This window comes from Python bivittatus, unplaced genomic scaffold (genome assembly GCF_059951505.1).
Source record: "Python bivittatus isolate LINGU-HERP-01145 unplaced genomic scaffold, Pbiv_v1 ctg000700_np1212, whole genome shotgun sequence".
Lineage (NCBI taxonomy): Eukaryota > Metazoa > Chordata > Lepidosauria > Squamata > Pythonidae > Python > Python bivittatus.
This window is the reverse complement of record NW_028277098.1, coordinates 93,474,227-93,488,496: the sequence shown is the minus strand read 5'-3', so window position 1 is coordinate 93,488,496 and position 14,270 is coordinate 93,474,227. Positions and strand designations below refer to the sequence as shown.

The window sequence follows — 14,270 nt, the reverse complement described above, 5'->3', positions numbered from 1 at the left end:
TTGGGTGCTTAATGGGTTGGGTTTTGAATTGCAGCCTGTGAAACACAAAATATATAAATGAACAATGGAATACAGAACAAGGAAAAAAAGAAGGAAGCAAAGAAAGAAGATATGGAGTTGACCAAAAGCTGAGGTTTGTTTGCTGCTGTGCAGAAAATAGGGAAATGTGTTTTTAAGCAAATGGACCATATATTTCAGTTTCCTTATCGGATAAGCAAACAAGCCCCACTAACATTGATAGACAAAGGGCAGGTTGGAAAGGTTATTAAGTGGCCGCCACAAATTATCTAGCATTAATGGCAAAACAGATGGAAGGGAGGGCCCAAAACAGGAAAAAAAAAACACCTGTATTTCTACCTTATTAGAAATAAAATATAAGAGAAATAATATAGACGAATACAATATAAAGCAAAGTATTATATTTCTATCACAGTGTGTGTAGTTGGGTTGAAGTATATGGCAGAGATTCACTCCTACTGACATTTTTGTAGATCCTTTCTTTTCCCTGCATCTCCCTGGTTCACCAGAGGTTCCCATCCAGCCGGAGCAGCACATGAGGTAGTTAAAGGACTGTGGGATCAAGGCATCCGAGAATCGTTTGTACCTCCAACATGAACCTTCTGGATCTCAGTTCTATTCTTTGAACAGAAAGAGGTGCTCTGGAACCAACCCCCCATCTCAGGACTAAGTTGTATAGGGATTTATCTGTAAGGGCACTGGATCAATCTGTGTGTGTGTGTGTGTGTGTGTGAGAGAGAGAGAGAGAGAGAGAGAGAGAGAGAGAGCATGCATGCACAAGATTGAGTGAATGAGTGAGTGATTGATTTATAGGACTTATATGGCCATTTATCTCATGCAAAGACTCTAGGCAGCTCACAACCAATCCATAAAACATAGTTAAAAACATACCCTTCCCCCCAGGCGCCAGACCAAATATTCTGACAGCTCAACTCCCCATCCTAGCCCAATGCTTGGGGAAGAGCCAGGTCTTCACAGTCCTCCTTAACACTAAAAGGGTAGGGGTCACTCTGATCTCTGGTGGGAGGCTGTTCCAAAGGACTGGGGCAGCCACCAGAAAGGCATCCCTCCAAGGTCCCATCAGGTGGCAACATTTAAGGGAGGGGACTAGGAGCGCTATCGAACCTGAAGATCACCACTTCAGCACAAGAAAGCTTGAACCAAGCCTTCCCCAATTTGGAATTTATGACCCATAATCCCCTTGTAAGCCCCAAGAGGAAGACTAATCATGGGGTTGATGGGAATATCCATACATAGTAGAGAATATATGTAGCTCTGTCAGGGTTGAGTTGTTGAGTTCTTGGTGTTCTCTGAGCTTAGTTGTTTTCCTGTAGATGTTTTTTTTACCAGGCTAGGTAAAATCATCAGTGTAATTTTAGGGGCCCATGGGAATTAAGGGGATTAAGCCCTGTGGATCCATTCTCATCCTTACTTCAACATTTGGCTGCAAAATTTTAGTGGGTCCACACTGGGTGTAAATATCGTCCATGGGCTACAGGTTGTCACCTCTACTCCAAACAGCAATTACCCATCACCAGTTATATGGGAGGTTCCTAAACATATCTTAATTTTCCATGCTTTCTGATTTAATATACTATAGCTTTTTGTTCTTATTTTGCTTTAGAATGCCCCTAATTTTCTCTCTGTTTTTCTGTACGCAATTGCAGTTGATCAGGCCTTACTTCCCTGTTTTTGCACATGAAGTATTGTTTCTAGGCACAATTACTGCCCCTATTTAGGCCATTTTTCTTCAAAAGACAAATAATTGCCTGTGCTCTATTACTCTGCCATTTTGTGTTACAGGTCTGTACAGGTGCATGTAGGTGTACAGGTATGTACAGGTGCATTGTCTTGTCACACCTGTATCTGGTGTTCCCAGGCTACTGGATCTCTATTGCTGCAAAAATAGAGATGACGACCAGATGGCACAAATATTTTATGGACTTCATTTCTGACATATAGTGGCCATCTGGAGTTTTGCAATTCAGACCTGATGTCCCTTTTTTACCACTCAGTTCTATAAAATGTTTTATGCTCCGAGTTTAAATTTAGCTGCTGTTCAATAAAGTTGAGGATTAATTTCTATGAAAGAATGGTTTGGGTGTGAGCCGTTTGCTGTCGTTGCTTTCCTTTCTCAAAAAGAAGTTAACTTCTATCTAAGATTTGCCTGAAACAGCAACAGGAAGGATGGGAAGAAATTTATCCCATTCCCATTCCCAAGCCTAGGAACAAACTGGAACATTGTATTGTGCTGAAATCTGCATTTTTCTCCAAAGTCTCAGCTCAAAAATGCAAACAAAAAATGAGCATATCAGAAAAGTCAATTCAGAAGAAAATATACGTATTAAAAAGGCTTCCATTAGATAAAATCACTTATAGAGATTGCCTGTTAGGAAGTGTGCATACACAATGGTATAAAATTAAAAGAAATGCGTGCTAATATGTGTTTGGATTTCCCTGCTGACATATGCAAAAAAAAATGCAAAGAGATGCAGAAATAAGAAACAGGAAAAATGAACTTGATGTTTTGCTCTTATCAAGGAATCTGAAGAAGCCCAAGACAATTGCATGCCTCAACCTTTCAAAGTCCCCCCAAAGCCAAATCACTGTGTATTTTTATAGACTTCCCCCAAAATCAGGATAAGGGAGTGAGAAGTTCCTCAAAAAGTACTTTTTGGCAATGAAAAGAAAATTCAGTCATAGCTGTTAAATCTAGGACATCCCATTCACACATGCAAGTCAACCCTTAAAGCAATTAGGCCTGTCCAGTTCCTAACCTCTGGTCACAACAAACGGGTCTCAACTTACCCCATGTCCCAAATGGAGTTTGACAAAGTGTTAACAATATTACAACATCATTTTACTCCTTCTCGATAACAGCACTGCCTTGTTTGGCTGGGAATGATGGAAACTGCAGTCTAACACACATTAAGGGCACCACATTGGGAAGTTAAATGAGAGAGAAAGGGTAGGTGGGCATCTTGGAACAGGGCAGTGACTTCTGATGGCAGTCCAGTCCTTATTTCTGATAAGATTGCACCTTATCTCAAGGAACAGGAATTGGTTTCAGTAGCCACCTACGGGCAACTTGCTCAAGCTGGTTATTAAAATAATGCAACTTCTGAAATATCAACTATCCAAATGGGCTTTACATAACCTGCTAAACTATAAAAAAAAAATCTAACCCAGTGCTAACCAAGCTTTTTATGGTATACTGCAAATATCACCAGTATGTTTCAAACAATGCTCCCTTCATTCCCCTCCAAGGGCCCTTCAGAATTCAATTCCCAGGGCAGAGATTAACACAACTTCCCAAAACAAACACTGAGTTCTGCTAAAGCTGATCTCCACATCAAAGGACCACCAGACCTTCTGGTCACCTTTCTCTGACTCTGATCCATTTTAAAACAGTCACTGGTACTCTGCATGGATCTTCCCAGAAGTTTTACATTAGCTTACAAATGTTGTATCAACTGGATGGAGGTGACAGAAGGGAGCTTGTATGCCCATCTCAAGGTGGAGAAAGAATAGCTGTGCTCTCAGCTCTTCTGAGTATGAAGGTTTTGTGTCTTTACATACAATCCATGGTAACTCTCAGAGCCTTTCATATTTCATACACACACATATACTCCTAAACTAAACATAAGATTTATGCAACACACATGGAAAAATCTTACAGATGTTTGTTTAATCTTCTATTCTTTTCAGTACCTGGAAAAATTCTTGGGGAAAAATAAAAAAGCAAAACTTGAGCTCTCCTCTGCCTCCTCATTGGAAAATGAAGATAATTTACTTTCCTGCCCACAAACCTCAAGGTATCTTCCCTGTGCTGCAGGCAAATCCCCTTTGACATAACAGGATTTCAAATTTATCAGCATGTCTGGACATGCTAAATCCAGAATCACAGTTATTCCAACAGACCCTGGTAAAGTGTTCATACATAAAAACAGTTAACTGTTTAAATTATGAGTGCAGTTTCCAAAGTATATCTGGGGCTAAACCAACATTTGAGGACATCACAGATTTGGAAAAGGCTACCAAGACCCCCCAGCTCAATTGAAGAATCTAAATTAAAGCCTACCCAACAGAGAGATATCCAGCCTCTAGTTGAACGCTAAAATGTGTTCAAAGGCTCACCCACCTCTCTGGATAATTGGTGCCACTGCTCCACTGCTCTTATTGTTAGGAAGTTTTTTCTAATCTTGGGTCCTGCACACATAAACTAGAGGGAACAAGTTCCACCTGACCTTCTTCCTTGTGCCTTTCAAGTATTAGAAGAGCATATCATCCCTCATTCATTTCTCAGGCGTATCCAGTTCCTTCAATCTCATTCATTTTCTAGTCACCTAATCATTCTTGTTGCCCTTCTTGAAACTGTTCTGGTTTGTTTGAATCCTTTTTAAAGTGTGAGGTCCAAAACTGGATATAAAACTCAAGCTGGGGGTTCACCAAAGCAGAACAGAGTGGCATGATCACTTCCCATGATTTAGAAACTATATTGTTAGTTGATGAAAACTAAAATTACATTTAGCTTTTTTTGCAGCTACATTACACTGCCAGATCATACTGGGAAATAGATTGAACCGGATAATCTCAAAGATCCTCTCCAAAAATCTCTGTTGTCACCAATTGGGAATTTTGTCATAATGCCAAAAAATATCTCAAAAGGGATTTTCTTCCGAAATACAGCAGGTAGTAGGTGGGCATACTTAATTCCCAAAATGATCAGTTCTCCCTTTCCATACATTAAATGTAAGGACTGATTTAAGACTGAGTCCAGTCCACGGCTCTACATATTTCTGTGGTTAATAATTCCATACTGAATAAAGAATGGTAGAAACTTTTTTTCATGGGTGAATTCTAAATATTATACTATCACACCTTGATTGCTCATGTACACATGCACACACGCACACACATACTAGAGTTAAACCTGTTAATGTTCCCCACTGTTCTGTGCAAATTATTTTCTAAGCTCAGAAAACAAGGACTGTCCCTGAACTATTTAGCATTCAGTGTAGAACAAGATGTCTTCACTTTTCTTTTCTTTTCTTTTTTTAAATAAGGCATCAAAATCAGAAGAGAAGGCATAGGAAAGAAAAAGACTAAAAAAGAAGGAAAAGAAGAAATATTCTTATTGTTCCTGACCATCACAGACTTTTCCTTTGAGATCAGTGTGTTCTTTTGAGGAAAGGACTACAAAGAATATTGTTAAAAAAGCTGCTGGAAGTACCAGGTAGAGAAACATACTTACAGAACTGTTTTTTGTTTTTGTTTTTTAAAGGAAAAGAACAAGGCTGAGGATGTTTTTTTAATCTGATGTATGTTTTGGTGGATTCTGTCTTTCTTGGGGCACAAGAGCAACTGTGGTAGTCATAATCTGATATCTGCTTTCCATTTCCACGTGTCATGTTTCCTTCCTTCCTTCCTTCCTTCCTTCCTTCCTTCCTTCCTTCCTTCCTTCCTTCCTTCCTTCCTTCCTTCCTTCCTTCCTTCCTTCCTTCCTCCCTCCCTCCCTCCCTCCCTCCCTCCCTCTTTCTTTCTTTCTTTCTTTCTTTCTTTCTTTCTTTCTTTCTTTCTTTCTTTCTTTCATATGGCCACCCCTCTCATCACAACTCAGGGTGGCAAACAAAATGGAAAGAGAAACCACAGTATAAAACCTTAAAACACACAATACAAAACTTATAATTCAAAGAAAAAATGGCAGCGGAGAGTAAAAGCAATATCAGGTAATAATGACCCACCCAGGCTTCACAATCTCCATGAGCGGCAAACAACCAGGTTTTCAGTGCTTCCCAGAAGGCCAGCAGGGTTGGGACTGAACTGAGCTCAGGTGATAAGGTGTTCCAGAGGGCAAGCACCATGACAGAAAAGGTACGCTTCTGGGTTCTGCCAGATGACATTCTTTGATGGATGGGGCCCTCCTGCTGGATTGAAAAGAGTGGGGAGAGACCTTTGGAGAGAGGTGATCCTTTAAATATCCTGGACTTGTACCATGAAAGGTTTTATAGATAGCAACCAGCATCTTGAATTGCATGTGGAAGCCTACTGGGAAATTAGAAAATGCCCATAATTGCCTATGCTGCTGCATTCTGGACCAGTTGCGCTTCTGGATGCCCTTTAAGGGCAGCCCCATGTATAGCATGTTGCAGTAATCCACTTGAGAAGTGGCCAAAGCATAAGTGACTATGTGCAGTGTCTCCCACTCCAGGAAAGGACAAGATTGGTGTACATGGAGCTGTCCAAAAGCCCCTTGGCCATGGTTGCCATCTACTCTTTGAACAGGAACTGTGTATCCAGGAGGAACCCCAAATCGCACACCAGTCCAGTTTGGAGTAGTGCAACCCCGCCTAGAACTAAAGATGGAGCATCACCAGATCTGGGGGATCTCTAAAGCACATAGCCATTCAGTCTGGCTAGATTTGAGCTGAAGACTGTTCTTCCTCATCCAGACCCTCAGGGCCTCCAGACACTGAGACAAGACCTCCATGGCATTGTTGGTCGGCTCGGGGCAGATATGTACAATTGAATATCTTCTGCTTACTATGATACCTCACTTCATGCCACTTGATGATCTCACTCAGTGGCTTCATATAAATGTAAAATAAGAGTTGGGAGAGTGTTGAGCCCTGAGGCACTCCACAAAGCAACAACTCTCCTATCAACACTAACTGGAACCTATCCCAGTGGAAAGTGGAGAACCAGCACAAAACTGCCTCCCATGCTTAACCCTCAAAGCCAGTCTAGAAGGATACCATGATCAATGGTATCAAAGGCAGCTAAGAAGTCAAGGAGAGCAAGTATGGATGCCCTGCCCCTATCCTGTTCCTACCAGATATCAGCCATGAGTACAATCAATGCTATTTCAGTTCCATGTCAATTGGGGCTGAAACCTGATTATTTAGTAAAGAACAACTATGGCTGAAAGCAAAACTTTATTGCATGCAGTGCTCCTCTTCAGGGTGTTGGTAAATCAGCTATGTCCTTCCCAGGGTCCTCCATTCCATTTCTACAGAGGTGTCTGCAGAGTGTCTGTATCAAGATTGTCAAGATGGCAGACATGGCATCATCATCAAAGCCCTACCCATTTTGTATATGTGCAGATAGCCCTGATTACCTCCTCCTATTTCTCTGTTTTTCACACAATTGTTGATATCATTCCTGCTCTGCAGGCCTCAGTGATTTTCTTCTGTACTTCAGCAATCTTATTGACATCTCCCTTTTGAGCATAGATGATGCCATTTATAGATAGCAACCAGCATCTTGAATTGCATCTGGAAGCCTACAGGGAAATTAATAAATGCCCATAATTGCCCATGCTGCTGCATTCTGGGCCAGCTGCAGCTTCTGGATGCTCTTTAAGGGCAGCCCAAGGTGGCTTCACACAACTGACTGAACCCTAAAGCCATTTTAACAAAACATAGTATCTAAATTAACAAAACATGTCACACCCACACAAATAAACTATACTAGGCCGGGTTCACAGAGTTTAAATTATAGTGAGTATTTAGACCTGGCTCTGAAACCTCTTCGGCAACAAATGTGGAGACAGAATTTCTCTCTTTCCCTCTGTTGCTCTCACTCTTTGACATGCCTCTGCTCCAATGGGAACCCAACGCTATATGGTGTTTATCTACGAGGAACAGTTGATTCTTTGAATGTACGAAACAAAAGTAATGATTTTTTCCTCCCAGGGAGAATATGCTAATTAGCATGCTAGTGTTCTATCTTCTGGAGTCTAATAGCATGGTGGAAGCTAGCAACCACAATATACATGTGTGTGTGAGTGACTATGGTATGCCTTTCAATCTAAAGATCAATACCTCTCAGAGGGGCATTTCCTCTGCTCATTAAAGGAATTAACAAGCCTTAGAAGGAGTTCTGGATTGAGATAATTGGACTGAACAATTCTAGACAAGGAGGAATGATAAACAAGCCCATGACACGAGGTTCCTGATGCTTTCTTTAATCCCATGAGCCTTTATGGAGACCCAGAAGTGGACACATCTTGTTTCAGAAATACAAGGATATAGCTTAATGAGTTCCCCCTGCCTCCCTAATTATATCCTCTAATGGCACCAAACTAAGAACTACAGTGCATGGATTCCCACTGTGTCTGTAACCTTCTGCATACCCACTAGGAAACCAGTACCTTTGAAATCAATGAGTCATAAAAGCCAAATTACACATGAACTATCGATGAAACGTGGAAGTTGTTTAGCGTCGTGCCATGTGACAGCTGTTCTCACATGGCATGCTGTCCATGTGCTGTGGCTTACTGGGGGTTGGAGATGATTATCCAAAGAAACTTTTGCATCACACGATAGAAAACTTTCCCAGCCAAGGTATGACCCATGTGCATGCTTCCCATGTGATCGTTTGGTCATATGGAAAGAGACAATGGAGCATTGCCATCTCCATAATGGAAATGTCAAGGTCAGACTAAAAGCATCGAATTGCATGTAGAAAGTATCAGGTTGAAGCAGGACAGGGAAAAACTCCTTTCTGACACTGGGGAGTCACCAACAGACAGATCAGCGATATTGAGCTAAGGGAATCTGGACTCTGACTTTCTTTAAGGGGGCCTCTTATATTTCTAAATCTGAATGCTCCAGCTCAGGTGAAATTCAACCAGAAGGAATCTTCCTAAGATAACTAAAATGTCTTGTTAGAGTTTTGCACAATAGAGCCAAAAGTTGATCTGCTCAACCTTTAATGGTGTTCACACAACTTGCTTAAGTTAAATTAAAAATCTAAGCTAGGTTACTTTTACCTTTAGTTTGATTATTGTGGCTTAGTTAAATCAAACTAACCCAGCCAATTTCATCATTTTATGATTTGAAATACTGTACATATGCAGAAAAGTGGTGACTTCTTACTGCTGCCATTATAATAATGCACCTGTCATCCAGTCTTATAGACCTATCCCCTATATTATCTATACCAAGTGGCAGGCTTGGCTCAATCTTGGCTGTTTCCCAAAGCTAAGCAGGATAGGAGCAGGTGAGAACTTAGATGGGACACTGCCATAAAATTGCATAGATAAGAGATTGGGAATTTTTTAAAAAATCCCCAAAGAAAAGAGCAAAACAATTCAATATTGCTTTCAAGCAAATGAATTACACATCCTTTTAGTGAAACATGACTAAAAGAAGTCTTTATCTTTTTCTTAATTTTAACTTCCAGTATTTCTGCATATATATATATATATATATATATATATATATATATATATAGAGGCATAATGTCATAATATACCATTGGGTATAAGCTCAAATCAAATAATATGATATCCCCCCCCCCTCCAGAAACCCTACCTGAACAGGTGGATTTTCATGGGCTTCAGAAGCACTAAACATGCTTAGTGGGCAGGGAGGTGAAATATTCTTTCATTCTTTGGATTAGGGAACAAGATCCTCCCTCCATAAAACCTACCAGGTCTCAGACAAAAAACCTACCTCATTTCAAAGAGTTTTAACACCTAATTCCCTAAACATCAGAACGATGGAAAATAAGGAGGGGGGTGGTAGGGAGGTAGATGGTAGGACAGCAGGTGCTGAAGGAGCCCAGCCGCCATCCTTGTCCTGTGTTCTTGCGTAGCTGTCAGGGCCAAAACACACACAACTACTGATGCCTGTAATAATTTCCAACCTTATACTCCAAGCAACTTTGGGGTATCTAGTCACCATGTGAATTTCCCATGATGTCCTTTGGAGAGGATCATTAAAGGGCACTGTGGGAATTAAACTGCCAGCAAGAGGAGGAGCCAGAGCTGATAAGGTTAATGGAACCATTAGTACCTATTAGGATTTTATGGTACTTTGGATCCCATATGCAAAAGGTGCCCCAGAGTATGCAGAAACACAAACCTACTGCCTGTGTGCAATACTTGAAACTGTCACACAATCCCAGGAAAAGATACAACTGCTCTTAAGCTGTTGCAGATGCTACATTCATACTCCTGCATGATCTAAAACACCATTTGTGGAAGAATGGAACTCTATTTCCTATCACTTCCAAGGAAGTGGAAAGATGGGAAAATGATCATAAGTGCTCCTTCATCAGCCATTAAGGCTACTTTCTTCTTTTGGGTCAATATACTTTTGATGAATAAAGGTCTTTTTGCCTGCAGATATCAGAAGAGAAGAGCCAGGCCAGCAGCCCTTCTAACTAAACTTGCTGTTTCACAAAAGCCATTCAGAGACCTCAGGGACAGGAGGCTGATAGCCCATGATGACTCCCCAGCAATTGGTCTTTAATGCACGTTATCTGTCATTCACAGGATAGACAGCATCAAGACAAGAAACCTTTGATAACTCAGTTCTCCATGAGTTTGTCCAACTCTCTTTTAAAGCCATCTAAACTGGGGGTCGCTACCAGAGGTGTCTGCAAAATCCAATGTTTTTGTCAAAATGACACAAGCAGCATCACAAAATAAGTTCTGCCCCTTTTATTCAGGTGTGGGATATCACAGGGCATCTACAGAAGGGGCGGAGCTTGAAAAACAACCTTGTTTTCATCATTAGCCCTTTTCCCCATTCTTGGAAGTCTCTGGACATCCCCACCTGTAAAAGCAATGAATTCCCCATTTAATTCAGGAATATTATTGGCCTTGAATTTTCCTGCATGTAGTTTCAGTAGACAGTCCTGAGTTGTGAGAAAGGAAGAAAAACCCCTTTGGGAATTGTTTCCATGCCATGCATGATTCATTTATCCCTATTTAGTCTTCCCTTATTTGCTTTAGCTCCAGACTAAAAAGCCATAATTGCTGTGGCCTTTACACAGAGAGAGGTGCTTTACCCTTTTAATCATTTTGGTTCCAAAAAGACATCTTTTATGGATGGGAAAAGATAATGAGGGAAACACCACCTAATTATTTGTTCAGGGTGGCGAAAATGTCCAGCACTTCAGGTGCTGAATAAAATCAACATAGTGATAATTTCATCTCTCTCTCTCTCTCTCTAATTGAAGAACCTTGGGAAGCATTCAATAGACAAGTTGGTTTTCAGAAAGACCCCCAAATGGATGCTCAGCCTAGGTTTTCTTGACAGAAAAGAACCTAGAATAGAGATCCTAATTGGTGAGTGGGCATGCTAATCTAAGGTATCTGAGTTGCACAAAGGCCACCCCAAAACAAGCCATTTAGAAGAGTCATTATTTTAAAAAATGGTGATGCTCCAAGGGAGCAGTGCATTTACTCTTCTCAGAAAATAATTTCACAATCACAAGAACATACGGTGGGTGGGGAGGGAAATAACACTAAGGACTAAACTGAAGTTGTGTCTCACTGCTCCCTTGTGGAAAACTGTTCAGATACCTATCTGCTGTTCCAGACAGAGTGCAAACACCTAGCTCACCATTTCGCTAAATTGGAAGAGATTTTGCCTAGATTTTAGGCATGTCACTGTGGATAATTTGGATGGTTTAGTTTCCCATAATAATTTTCTCTCCCCCAGCCCAATGTTTTAGAGAAAGAAGCAGATCTCTGGCTCTTATAGGATACACAGCAAAAAGTGTGGGTGTCATTCTGTTAAATTCAAAACAAACACACTCATTCCCATCTCCCCCTGTATGGTGGCATGAACAGAGAAAGCAAAAAACAGACTAAGAGGATGGAATTTTGCAATTGCTTTTTGAAAGATTAACTTCTTAGACCATGGGGAAGCCAACAGATCAGTGTTTCTCAACCTTGGCAACTTCAAGAGGTGTGGACTTCAACACCCTGAATCTGCCTGTCTGTCTGTCTGTCTATCTATCAATCTATCTAGGATTGAGATATATAATGGAATGATTGCACTATTGTCATTTTAACTTGTGGCTTTTTAAGCACTGTAGAATCTCTTACTACTATTTATAATTATGGCTATGATTTTAGCATAGGAAAAAGAAAACTTGGATCCTAAATGTTAAGCAAGAGAAAAGAGAAAAAAGGTGGTATTTTGTGTTTTATCTGGGATGATTGAGATTTACTGTCACAAAGACATATTTTTATTGGGCTAGTTTTATTTTTATGTGCCTTCTATGTCCCTACAGAATAACTCCAACAAATCCCAAGTGTACAGTTCTTATGGCCTATATCGGCCATCAAGGTATCGGAATTAAGATACATTGTGATTTGAGTCCAAAATGTATCTACACACTGTTTCTTTTTACAACAACGCTGGGGGCTAGGGAAAAAATCTTTTTTAAAGAATAAAAGCTGGAATTTCCAGAAAGCAACAAGTCTGAGTCCAAGGACACCGGATTTCACATTCCCTGTGAATATGTGGCAGTTCTAGCAATGCTCAATAGAATTCTGATTTTAGAACCTCAAATGCACTTTTCAGCTGTAGGTTTTTTGTAGAAATAATCAGCAACATTCTTTACCAATGTTAAGTCCTGATCTCAGAGAATGAGAAGTTAGGAGAAATCAGACTCCTAAATACAGACTGAAGCAAATATACAGGAAATGTACGGCATATAGTATATGTTGCAGAAACCATCTTTCCGGTGAGAAGATCAGGAATGGTTCTTGAAATGGATTCATTCATCTGCTTGCATAGACCTTGCTCTTTAATCCTAGGGAAAAGAGTATATCCCAGCCATTATCATGGGACTGCATGGAAGAAGGGTTAAGAGCCTGTACTATAAATGGATCACAGAAGGTTTTTGCAACTTTTCCTCCATGGGAATTACATGCCAAGGCTGTTCACCAAGATGGAAAATCCCCCAGCTCTTAAACTGGCATCTCAGTTCCTGGAATATTGTACACATCCTGTCAGGGAGATTATTTTCATGTTTTCTATTAGGAGTTCCAGAGAGGAAATATCAGATTCTGAATCACTGAGACATGTGCACCTCTCCTCTTTCCATTCTACATTACGAGCAACAAATCCAGCAGGCAGGGACCAAGTTCTGCAATAGATTTCACTGCACGTATACAAATGTGAAATGCATGCTCTATCAATGTGCTTCAAGAACCTGGCTTTGGGCTTTCTTCCCAACATACCTGGATCTGCTGAATATGGTTTATTGACAGGATGGGGTTGGTTCACATCCTGAAGATCAAGTCTCCCTCAAGTCACACTTGACTCTGATGTGTCAGTATTGTTGTCTGGACCACAGGACAAAACTGGCTTGCCATTGCTTTCCTCTGGATCTTTTTTTGACTTCCCAATCTAGTCTACAACCCCAACATTTCCTTACTGTCTCCCTTCCAAACTGTTGTGGCCAAAACCTGACTCACCTAAAGCAACCAAATCACTTTGAAGGTACAACATACTTTGATACTTTGCTGAGTGGCCATGAGCAAAAGCACAACCAGAGCTTATATACATTTGTCCCACTACATTGCAAAGGCAAGACAAAGAAAAAGGGGGACACAGTGGAAATTACAGTGTGACGTTGGAATATTTTAGATAAACTCATCCATGTGACCTTATTATTATTTATCCCTTCTTACTAAGTCAGCATGCTAGCCATATTATCTTTGAGAAATGGTCAGTGAATAGAAACAATTTGGTTTACTGGGCCACAGGTTCCTGACTGAGTCTTCTCCTTGTTGTCACTGAGGGTCAGTTCAGCTTGCTGTGAATGTTTTCTTACAACGGCACTTTAAGCAGTTCATATGTTTTGGGGGGCATCTCAGAGGTTTGGTAGTGAATGCAGCTTATACAGGGGGTGGGGGAGACCTTTTACCACCACAAAACACTACCTAGTCTGCCCTACTTAGCTTTATTCAAGATCAGCCAATGTCATCTTTGTGAAGGTTCACATCCCATGCTGCTTGAAAGGTTGCACGTTTGGGGCTAGATTAGTGTTTGAAGAAGGGATGACACTTTATTGGCAGAACATCTCTTTTGTGTTTATGGTGTTTTGTGCTCAATCAGTAGAATTATTAATTAAAGCATTCTGTCAGCATAGAGCTAGAGAAGAACTATACTGGAGGAAAGATCTGGCAGCTAGTTTGATATTGCTTCCATTGGTGGTGGATTCTAGGGCAAAATGACCCCCTGCCTATATAACCTATAGGAGATGTCTACTAAGACCAGGCTTATCACTAGACCAGTGTTTCTCAACTTCAGCAACATCAAGATGCGTGGACTTCAACTCCCAGAATTCCCCAGCCAGTGTGGGAGCTGAAGTCCACACATCTTGAAGTTGCTGAAGTTGAGAAATACTGCACTAGCCTAATGCCTTGGATGACATTCCATAAAAGGTGTAGTGGCAGTGTGCATTTTGCCTCGAGGACAACAAATGAGGGAAGAAGGAAA

General features: G+C 40.8%; 1 protein-coding gene across 1 annotated transcript in view; it reads right to left on the bottom strand.

The window, feature by feature from the left end:
* Nucleotides 1–14,270, bottom strand: part of PHACTR3 (phosphatase and actin regulator 3) — a 161,199-nt gene that overhangs the window by 16,369 nt on the left and 130,560 nt on the right. The window lies entirely within an intron of this gene.